Below are 12,500 nucleotides of genomic sequence, written 5' to 3'. Positions count from 1 at the left end.
GTTAATTCTCTAAATGAAGTATTAACAGTAACTGCACGATAAAGTGTAGTATATTGCCACTTAAGTGTGGCTGACCCCTAGGGGTGGATGTTACTGTTGCTTTTAGCCCCAGGAGGACATCTCCTCCAGCTGGCTTATCGACACACGCCTGTGTCCTGTTTGCCAAGGGAGTTATCCCTCTCACCGCGACCAGCAGCACGAACGTATCCGGATTTCAGGGTTATTTCCCTTCGTCGGCGTTCGATAGCTGATGACCTTGGTGAGAGAGACAAATCTCCCTTGGCAAACAGGACACAGTCGTGTGTCGATAAGCCAGCTGGAGGAGATGTCCTCCTGGGGCTAAAAGCAACAGTAACATCCACCCCTAGGGGTCAGCCACACTTAAGTGGCAATATACTACACTTTATCTTGCAGTTACTGTTAATACTTCATTTAGAGAATTAACATTGCTTGTTTTCACCTTTTCAATATCAGTGAAGAATGTCACTGGAAAAGAAGATATAAGGTTTGCCAGATTTGTCTCTCTCACCAAGGTCATCAGCTATCGAACGCCGACGAAGGGAAATAACCCTGAAATCCGGATACGTTCGTGCTGCTGGTCGCGGTGAGAGGGATAACTCCCTTGGCAAACAGGACACAGTCGTGTGTCGATAAGCCAGTTGGAGGAGATGTCCTCCTGGGGCTAAAAGCAACAGTAACATCCACCCCTAGGGGTCAGCCACACTTAAGTGGCAATATACTACACTTTATCGTGCAGTTACTGTTAATACTTCATTTAGAGAATTAACATTGCTTGTTTTCACCTTTTCAATATCAGTGAAGAATGTCACTGGAAAAGAAGATATAAGGTTTGCCAGATTTGTCTCTCTCACCAAGGTCATCAGCTATCGAACGCCGACGAAGGGAAATAACCCTGAAATCCGGATACGTTCGTGCTGCTGGTCGCGGTGAGAGGGATAACTCCCTTGGCAAACAGGACACAGTCGTGTGTCGATAAGCCAGCTGGAGGAGATGTCCTCCTGGGGCTAAAAGCAACAGTAACATCCACCCCTAGGGGTCAGCCACACTTAAGTGGCAATATACTACACTTTATATATATATATATATATATATATATATATATATATATATACACATATATATACATATATATATATATATATATATATATATATATATATATATATATATATATATATATATATATATATATATATATAGATAAATAGATAGATAGATAGATAGATAGATAGCTGTTTCGGTAGAATATTATTGAGGCATTCATAGATTACATCATAACATAAAACCACCGTCTTAAGGTAAAATTGTAAACCGGGATAAACAGGTATCCTACACGTTGATGCGCCTGGATTCTAAAGGATGCTCTGACTAATATAAGTTCTATTTAGTTTTACGAATATTATTGACGTGAGTTCTCAATCACGACAAAACTTATTTTTACATTATTTACGTTATTTGCATTTGACGGATGTTTGTCGTTTCGGCTGATATACCATCCAGCCTTCATCAGGTGTCTTGGAGAAATTTCGAACCTGGGTTCTCATTCTTAGGGTATTTTTCGATGTTGTTATTATTATATAATGTATATAATTCCTCATCTCTTAACTATAGAACTGTAAAACTTTTTTCTTAGGAGATTTTAATGCCCGCGTTGAATCAGATTAACTTTCTTGACCAGATATTCTTGATATTCCTGGCAAAATGAACTCAAATGGATTCCTGCTAATATCTTTGTGCAGTGAATTTGGCCTTTCTGTCACCAATACACTTTTTCAACATCCCAATATAAGCAGAATAACTTAGTATCATCCTCGACCAGGTCATCATCGCTTGGTTGACTATGTGCTTGGCTAAGATCCAGATAGAAATAATGCTATATTAACACGTATTTTTCCCACTCGGTAGAATTCTGGTCTGACCATGCTCTTGCCTTGTAGTAAGATAAAAATAAGACCAAAGCTGGCTATAAAACAAAATCGTAAAAATAAATCACAAGGATACTTGATATTTCAAAGCTCAAAGTGGATAACAACCAGGATATTTTCATTCAAACAAATGATGGAAAGTTATTATTAATATTAGAATCATGGGAAATATAGAAGAATCATGAAGTCAACTTAGAGATATTGTTTATGAGTCATTCAGGGAAGGTCTTCAGTTTTCATGTCGTAAAAACTAAGATTGGTTTGATGAAAATGATAAGGTTATAAATGAAGAGCTTCAAGAAATGTACAGACTGTACAAAGATAGATTGCAGATAAGAACACTGCCAGAAAGAAAAGGCTTTACAAATCTGTCAAAAACTCAGTTTAAATTAAGCGCAGAAGAATGAAGCAAAGCAAAGATGGTGACATGGAATGTCTTTATCAAAATTTGAAGTGAGTATTCAGTCCAAGTAACGAAGGGTGCTTTCCTGTTCTTTCTACAGAAGGGAATCTTCTCACAGATAATAATGACTTGTTGAAACGTTGGGCAGAACATTGTAAAGATGTACTCAATACAGATACAAAAGTAGAGTTAGAGTCAATTAAAACTGGTAATTGACTCTCTTACATTGGATCCATGTTTGGATGAAGTGAAAGTGGCTATAAAACAATTGACAAATGGAAAAACCCCAGGAGAGGATGGTGCAAGTTTCATAAGCGATGTCTCAGGCAAATATGCAAGGTTGAGTGAAATGATGGGACGAAAAATAGCAATATTCTGGAGATGCGGGGGAATATTCAATATAGAGGCTTTCTTGATGAAGTCTCAGAAGCTACGGTGTGGACACATCCTTCGCATAAACAGTGGTCGAATGCCAAAACACATCTTTTATGGTCAGCTTGTAAATTCACAATGTAATGTAGGCCGGCCATTTCTAACGTATCAAGACAAATTAAAAGATAATTTGCAGCGTCTGTGTATTAGGAGAGAATCCTTCGAGAATCTTGTGAGAAACCGTGCAGAGGATTCTCACAAGACTCTGTGTGTGTGTGTGTGAGTGTGCGTGCATATAAGTGCGTGTGTGTGTATGTTTGTGTGTGAGCGCGTGCATGTGTGTGTGTATGTTTGTGTAATTATGCGTGTGCGTGTGCATGTTTGTCTGCATGTATGTTTGCGTGCATTTGTGTGTGCGTGCATGTGAGTGTGTGTGTGTGTGTGTGTGTGTGCGTGCGATTGTGTGTGTATGTATGTGTGTGTGTGTGTGAGTATGTGCACGTGTATAGTAGCGATTACGTAATAACTTCAAGAAAATACTGTATTAAACTTTTAAGAAAATATCTTAGCTTTGCGTTTACCAGGGGAAATAACTCTAAATTCTTTAATTAAAGGTTATCTCCCTTGAAAAAATTTCTCCTGGAAAATTTTATGACGTCAATAATTTATACGTATATGAAATGTTGAGTGAGAACATTTTTGATTTCGTTAGCGTTTTACCAAATATCTTCCAGCCGTGACCATTTCGCTTTTTCAAAGTCTATATATGCGATGCTTTGCCGTATCTTTTTCGTCGTTCGATTAATTAAAACACTGAAACGTGCCATGCGAGATGGACTTAACTGTTAATTCTAACCATTCGAGCAAATTACGTACCAGATTTTCATACACGCCGGACGAAAATACTTAGCGGCATTTCATCCGTCTTTACGTTCTGAGTTCAAATTCCGTCGACGTCGACTTTATCTTTCATCCTTTCGGGGTCAATAAAATACGTAACAGTTGAGTGCTGGGGTCGATGACGTCGTTAACACACGTCCACACCTGTTCATCAACATCCATTCCTACGCATATATATATATATATATATATATATATATATATATATATATATATATATATATATATATATATATATATATACGCGTGTGTATGTATGTATGTATCAAGAATAAATGAAATGACTTGTTTTCAAAGATTTCGATTAATCAGGAAGAAGGGTTCATAGGAATGGTCTTTACTTAGCGTTCCTCTTCGAGCGGTGCGAGTGACATGCTTATTCTCTTCTCGAACGTCTGGCAGCTGCTGGAACCAAAAGGAAAAACAAAAACAAGACAGAGGATAACCGTGTGGCTTAAATTAGGAAGGGTTTCGGTAAATGTGGCTTGAAGTCAACTAAACTCAGAATAGAATAGACTTTATTGGAGCAGAAATAGAAAAAGGCAGAGAAATAGGGGACAAGGGGAAAACACACGTCTGTGGACGAAATCATTGGGGTCTGTCAGAAAGCAATATTCTGCCAGCGATGGAAGTTAAAAGTGTACTCAGGTCTGAAGCCTGAGTAGTAAAAATAGGGATGGTGGTTGTGTGGTTGTTGGTGGTAGTGGTGGAGGTAGGTGTCACTGTAGTGGTAGTGGTGGAAGTTTAACAAGAATCTTCATTTCTCTTGACATTAGCATGATATCTGTCTGTCCGTCTGCCTGCCTGCCTGTCTGTCTGTCTGTCTGTCTGTCTGTCTGTCTGTCTGTCTGTCTGTCTGTCTGTCTGTCTGTCTGTCTGTCTGCCTACTTGCCTATCTGTCTGTATGTATGTTTGTGCATTTCTCTATTTATCTATCTACACATACAGATATATGTATGTATGTATGTATGTATGTATGTATGCATGTATGTATATATATATATATATATATATATATATATGTGTGTGTGTATATACACTCATACATACAAACATGCATACATACATACACGTACACACATACACACACACACACACACACACACAACAAATTGAACAGACGCGAACGAGGGATAAAAAAGATAACAAAAACTCGCAGAAGTGGATAATATGTCTAATGGTGTCACTAAAACGGTCTTTCAGGCAAATACACATACATACATACATGCATCACACACAATCCTACACACACACTATGTACGTATGTATGTATATATATATGTATGTATGTATGTATGTATGTATGTATGTATGTATGTATGTATGTATGTATGTAGGTAGGTATGTATGTAGGTATGTATGTATGTATGTACTGTATATACTAAATAGAAAGAAAAATAAAGTGTCAGAAGGTCCTTGATAAGTGCAGAGGCCACCCAATTAGTCCTGGCTACGACTATTCTCATCTTACCCGAATTTCCATCGCAGAAGCAAATGTGCGTTCTAATTTAAACTGGTTACAAATTTACCTTCATTGGACTAGTTATCACTTATGACTCACGGTAGCGGTGATGTTGATTAAGGGCAAGAGATCCTTATTAAAATGGGTGAGGTTTCTATCATTCCCGTACAAATACTGCCCACTCAAAGCCACGAAACCTTAAATCATTAAGATGTTATCACTTACAATCGCGCATACAACACTTTTATGAGAAATTCTTTACAACAAAATCTAACAAAAATTTCCCCCTCACAATATATATTCGCAACCTAGAACATTCGAACTGGAATAAACATAACCTATGATATACACAATGAACAAACTGACGCAGGGGTAACTTCCTTTATCGATGTAGAGCTAATGCAGCGTAAAAATACATATCGCTGAACTCCAGGAAGCTAGACTATCTGGCTCTGTCTCTGCTAAAATAGATAATTACACCTCCTTCTGCTTTGGTACTTCTGAAGGTGAACCAAGGACACTCAGAACTGTCTTCTCTCTGCGAAGCAATCTAATTGGTAGTACTCAAACGCTAATAAGCAGAAAAGGGAAACATGGCGACTGCAACAGTTATCGTGGGATTTCTTTGTTGAGAGTGACTAGAAAAGTTCTTCTCAGCATCTTATTGTTTCATTTACAAATTCTGATAAAGTCAGTAATCCCGAGTCTCAGTGTGGCTACCGAGTTAATTTTTGTACAACTGACAAAGTATTTTGTTGTGAAACAACTGCAAGTAAGAATCATGAGAACTACAAAAACCGCCATATTTAACCCTTCTTGGCTTAATCGAAATAGTACATCACTATTTCTATTTTTTAAGGGGACCCGTTTCCTCTGAACACTTTTGGCTTGGTTAAAGGATTTCCAGATTGTGATGCAAGTACTGGTAATGTACGATAATTATAATTCTACTATTTGTCCAGGAGTCAAACAAGGCTGGATGAATCCTTCTTTGCTCTCACAGTTTTAAGGATATAATTTTTCATTTGTATTTACATCAGTTTATGAAGATCTTATCGAAAAAAACGCATATCTCTTCTCGCCAACGAAGATGGAGGAATTTTCAGCCTTTCGTTTTAAAGCAAAGGCAAAAGTCTAAGACATTCCTGTCAAGCAATCTTTATCAACAGATGAGGTACTCATTTATGTAGCTTCTACGGATCTTGCAAAGACCTTGAACTCGCCATCAATACACGGGTCTTGTAACATATCAATTTTTCAGCAAGAAACGGATGCTGGTCCCTCGCTTAACCCTTCTTCAGTTTTGGAGGAAAAGGGGATGTCGTGCCCTCTTTGTACGATTCTCGCTACTGCGCAACATGGTTGGTTACGATACACCTACCTACCTACCTACCTACCTGAACCCGGAACCTTGTGGTTGGGAAGCAAGCTTCTTACCACACAGTCACGTATGCGTCTATATTTATATATATATATATATATATATATATATATATATATATATATATATATATATGTATGTATAAAGAGAGAGAGAGAGAGAGAGACAGACAGACAGAGAGAAGGAGAGACACAGAGGTAGAGAGAAAGGGAGAGAGATAATTCGGCCCCAATACCCAACTGGTATATGATTTATCGAACCCATACGAATAAAAGACATCGTCGACCTCGGTAGGATTTTGAACTTAGGCTGCAGAGGGCCGTAACTAAACACCACAAGGCATTTTGTATGATGTTCAGACGATTCTGATAATCCCTGGCCCTTACAATTTCTAATTTAGGCACAAGGAATGAAATGCTGACACCGTAAGCGTTGATCGATCAAATCGAACGCAGTACTTGATTGGTACTTTTTATAACAACATCGGAATAATGAAGAATAAAGTTGAGTTCGAAAGAATTTAAACTCTGGGCAAAGAGAATCGAAATAATTTTTGCAAGAGAATGTTTTCAATTTCATTAGAAAAATTAATAATGGTTTCAAATTTTACGTAATTTTAGGGCAGTGGGGTTAGTCGGTGAAGGCGCATCGCTCAGTGGTTAGAGCGTCGAGCTTACGATCGTGAGGTTGTGAGTTCGAATCCCGGACCGGGCTGCGTGTCGTGTTCTTGAGCAAGACAATTTATTTCGCATTACTCGAGTTCCTTCAGCCGTGGATATGAGTTGTAACCCCTCACTGGTGTCAAGCTGTATCGGCCCCTTTGTCCTTCCCTTGGACGACATCGGTGGCGTGGAGAGGGTAGGCTGGTATGCATGAGCGACTGCTGGTCTTCCATAAAACAACATTGCCCGAACTTGTGCCTGGGGGGGGGGGTAACATTTTAGGTGCAATCCCATGGTCAGTCATGACCGAAGGGGGTTACAGCAGGGGTTAGTCGATCGCAATGACCACGTATTATTCTTATATTTGTTTCAGTCGTTTGACTGCGGCAAAGCTGGAGCACCGCCTTTAGTCGAACAAATCGACCCGCAGGACTGATTCTTAGTAAACCTAGTACTTATTCTATCGGTCTCTTATGCCGAACCGCTAAGTTACCAGGACGTAAACACACCATCAATTGTGAATCGAGGGGGGGGGGCAAACACAGACACACAAATATATATATATACGACGGGCTTCTTTCAGTTTCCGTTTACTAGTTCCACTTATAAGGCTTTTGCCAGCCCAAGGTGCCACGCAGTCACGGCAGTGGGACTGAACCCATTGACCCAGAAACATATACGGGGACAAACAAGGACAGACAAAGGGATCAAGTCGATTACATCGACGCCAATGCGTAACTGGTACTTATGTAATCGACCTCGAAAGGATGAAAGGCAAAGTCGACTTCGTCAGACTATGAACTCAGACCGTAACTGCAGACGAAATACCGCGAAGCATTTCGCCCGCCGTGCTAACGTTTCTGCCAGCTCACCGCCCTACACACACACACACACACACACACACACACACACACACACACACATATATATATATATATATATATATATATATATATATATATATATATATATACGACGGGCTTCTTTCAGTTTCCATCTACCAAATGCACTTACAAGGCTATAGTAGAAGGCACTTGCCCATGGTGCCACGCAGTGGGACTGAACCAGGAACCATGTGGCTGGTAAGCAAGCTATTTATCACACACACTGGTATTATATTTTATTAATACCGAAAGAATGAACAACAAAGTTGACATCGGAGTAAAAAAAACAAAAAACATGGGGGATAACAATGATAAAATTACAGTTTCGACTTCAGGAAAATAAGGACAGAAATTGCGCACCGTGAGTTCGAACTCAGAACGTGAAACCAGAACGGACGCCATTAAGCATTATTCTTTTCTTTTCTACTCTAGGCACAAGGCCCGAAATTTTGGGGAAGGGGGGCAGTCGATTAGATCGACCCAAGTACACAACTGGTACTTAATTTATCGACCCCGAAAGGATGAAAAGCAAAGTCGACCTCGGCGGAATTTGAACTGCCATAAAGAATTTCGCCCGGCGTGCTAAGGTCTCTGGCAGCTTGCCGCTTTCGCCGCTAAGCATTATTGTGCCGGGCGTGCCGCCTCGACAACAACACCAATAACAGTGACAATATAATAACAACAATAAAAGCAAAACAACAACAGCAACAACTGCAGGAATAAGAGAAAATAATTATTTATAGTTATTTGAATTTTTTCTCTTTTTCATTTTATCTATCTGTCTCTCTGGCCTCACTTCTAACTGTCTATATGTACGTTGGTGTGTGTGTATACACACACGCACACACGCAGCACGTACGCATACACACACACACACATACACATACATATGTAAGTATATATGGAACATGAAAGAAAGTTTGGCAGTGTATAATACTCCATTCTCATTTTATTATGTCTTGTCGTGTGTTTGCGTGAAAAAAGTATCAACACACACACACACACACACATATATATAGGTGTATATATATATATATATATATATATATATATATATATATATATATATATATATATATATATACACATATATATATGTACATATACATATATATACATATATATATATTCATAGCCTCTCTCTCACACACACACTATATACATACATACATATATACATCTCTATCTATCTATCTATCTATATGAATATATATATATATATATATATATATATATATATATATATATATATATATATATATATATATATATATATATATATATGTATGTATGTATGTGTGTATGTATGTATATTTGAAACACTAGTATATAATAATGATGATGGATGGAGAAAGGCCGTCGAAATGTGAAGAAGACATGTATATCCCCTTTGGCGCCGAAACTCATCAACGGGTAATTTAAGTAAGCCGTGTAACTAAAGAATTACTCCCTACTTCAGACAAACCAACATTTCCGTTGGAAGAATTTTTACTCTTTGACTGCTAATTACACAAAAAAATAAAGGGATTCCATTTCGTGGTTCCGTGTTTCACCCGCTCACGCTCGCGCACTTCACCTCCCTCCATTCCTCTTTCTCTGCCGCCACAGCCGCCTCCTTCTCCTCCTTCTCCTCCTCCCCCCTTCTCCTCCTCCCCTTCTCCTCCTTCTCCTCCTCGTCCTTCTCCTCGTCCTTCTCCTCCTCGTCCTTCTCCTCCTCTTTCTCCTTCTCCTCCTCCTCCTCCTCCTCCTCCTTCTCAAGTCCATGCAAATATCTTCGATGCTCGCGCGAGTGTTACTGCTTCTGTAATTCTGTAATTGTGTACGCGTTGTATGTGTGTGTGAGTGTATGTATGTATGTATGTATGTATGTATGTATGTATGTATGTATGTACGTACGTATGTATGTACGTATGTATGTATGTATGTATATATATATTTATTTATTTATTTATTTATATATAATTTTAAAATAGGATAAAATCTTTATAAGAATTTATCAAGTAGTCAGCGTGGAAAACTTTAAAAAGGGAAAAACTATAATTATTACCTTTAAATATATTTATTTATATTAAGGGCATTAATACAAATAAATAGCCTTAATATATATATATATATATATATATATATATATATATATATATATATATATATATATATATATATATATATATATATATATATATATAGTTATATATAATTTTAAAATAGAATAAAATCTTTATAAGAATTTATCAAGTAGTCAGCGTGGAAAACTTTAAAAAGGGAAAAACTATAATTATTACCTTTAAATATATTTGTTTATATTAAGGGCATTAATACAAATAAATAGCCTTAATATATATATATATATATATATATATATATATATATATATATATATATATATATATATATATATAATAATAATAATAATAAAAGGGTAAAATTAATTAATCAATCAATTGATCAATAATTGATATTTAAAAATTTTGCCAAGTAGTTCGGTACGTTAAAATAACCTTTTTAGGTAGAATTATACGAATATTCTATAATTATAAACATAATTATATATATATATATATATATATATATATATATATATATATATATATATATATATATATATATATATATATATATTGATAACTAGCATTGACACAGAATTTCGTTTTTTCAACAATAATACACTACGCAGTATACTAAAAGCTTTCAAGTTGATATTGTGTCTTACTTTTTGCGTTAGCAGTGCAATATTATCATCTTAAAGTGATAATCAATATATTACCTTAAAGATTGGACGATTTGTGATTCTCGTTCCGCGGATTTCCAGTCAAGACAAAAATTCAAATTTGCACGAGTCTCGGCTCTTGCAGCATATTGATCGTACAATGGAGCACTCGTACTGAGAGGTTCTGCTGTATACATATTGTGTATTTTATACCTAAACTTTTATATTTAATATATTTGATCTTCTTATCCGCATTATTGCCTCCATATCTGCTCGGCTTGATTCTCTTAGAGCCAGTCTTTACCCCCACGGAATTGGTCCTTCGTAAAGACATTGGAGTCAAATCATTTGCGCGCTTCTAAGTGTTTTCTACACCGAGAGTCTCAGGATCTCATCTGTTGACCATATATATATATATAGATATACATTGCGTGCGGAGAGAGAATTCCCTACACTTCCAGCTCCGAAACCACAAGACTGCGCGGTTTCGGCCTTATTATGGTCAATCTCGGTGATGTTTGGAACCTTCTCTGATATGTGGCATTTGGTCAATGAAGCAGTTTGATGCTGCTGCCCTCGTCTGTGCTTCCTGCTGTGAGGTGGGTTCGTCTGGAACCCGTAACAGGAAGAGATCCAGTTTTGTAATTTTTCAGTCCAAATGTACTTATTTTATCGATCTCGGAAGGATGAACGCAAAGTCGACCTCAGCGGAATTGGGACTCAGAACGTAAAGACGAAGTAAATGACGCTAAGCATTTTATCCAGCCTGCTAACGGTTATGCCAGCTCGCTGTCATATTGGGAAGCGTGTAATACGCCCGAGCATCTTTTATGTTCGTCTGTTGCTCTACCGACCGATTCGGCCGTTCTTTTACATTATCATTAGACTAAGGGACTCAAAATGAATGCAAAATACTGTATCAAACTACTACTACTACTACTACTACTACTACTACTACTACTACTACTACTACTAGTGCTGCTGCTGCTGCTGAAACTACTACTACTGCTACTACTACTATGGTTGTTGTTACGTTCATCATTATCATTGACATCATCTTCATCACTCCATCACTATCATCGCTATCATCATCGTCATCATCATCATCATCATCATTATCAGCTTCATCATCACTACTACCATCATCACCATCAGTATCAAGACCACCACCACCACCACCACCGCCACCACCACTTACACCACCGTCAAAACCACTACCACCACCACCGAAAACACCACCACCACCACCACCACTACCACCATAATGATCATCAACGTCCTCATCATCATTATCGCCATCATTACGTTGGTGAAGAAGGAAACCAGGAGAGAGAGAGAGAGAGAGAGAGAGAGAGAGAGAGAGAGAGAGAGAGAGAGATTTGAGCAAAATATTTATTGAGATGGTGCAAATCTTAATCCAGTTATCAGTATTACACCAGCAGCCAGCATCACTTCTCTACCATATTACAAGTGAGAGATTAAAGGGGATTAACCACTTCATATTCCTTCTATGATTATCTGCAAGAACACAGCCTATCTTCCGACGCACACAGACGGCTCCACGCCTATTTGATGCACGGAGACACTTACACTAAACACATAGAGTTAATTTATACACATAGATATACACAAATAGATTTATATGCAGCTTCTAATACACAAGTGTATATATGGGCGTGTATAATCTTCTGTGTATAATTAGACGCCAATCTGTCTCTTTGTCTATTTTCTTTCGCCTAGCTATTCACCTGTGCATGTATATATGTATATGTATATGTATATG

The sequence above is a fragment of the Octopus bimaculoides genome, chromosome 8 (genome assembly GCF_046866305.1).
Source record: "Octopus bimaculoides isolate indiv1 chromosome 8, ASM4686630v1, whole genome shotgun sequence".
NCBI classification, from domain to species: Eukaryota; Metazoa; Mollusca; class Cephalopoda; order Octopoda; family Octopodidae; genus Octopus; species Octopus bimaculoides.
Note: the sequence above shows the minus strand (reverse complement) of the source record.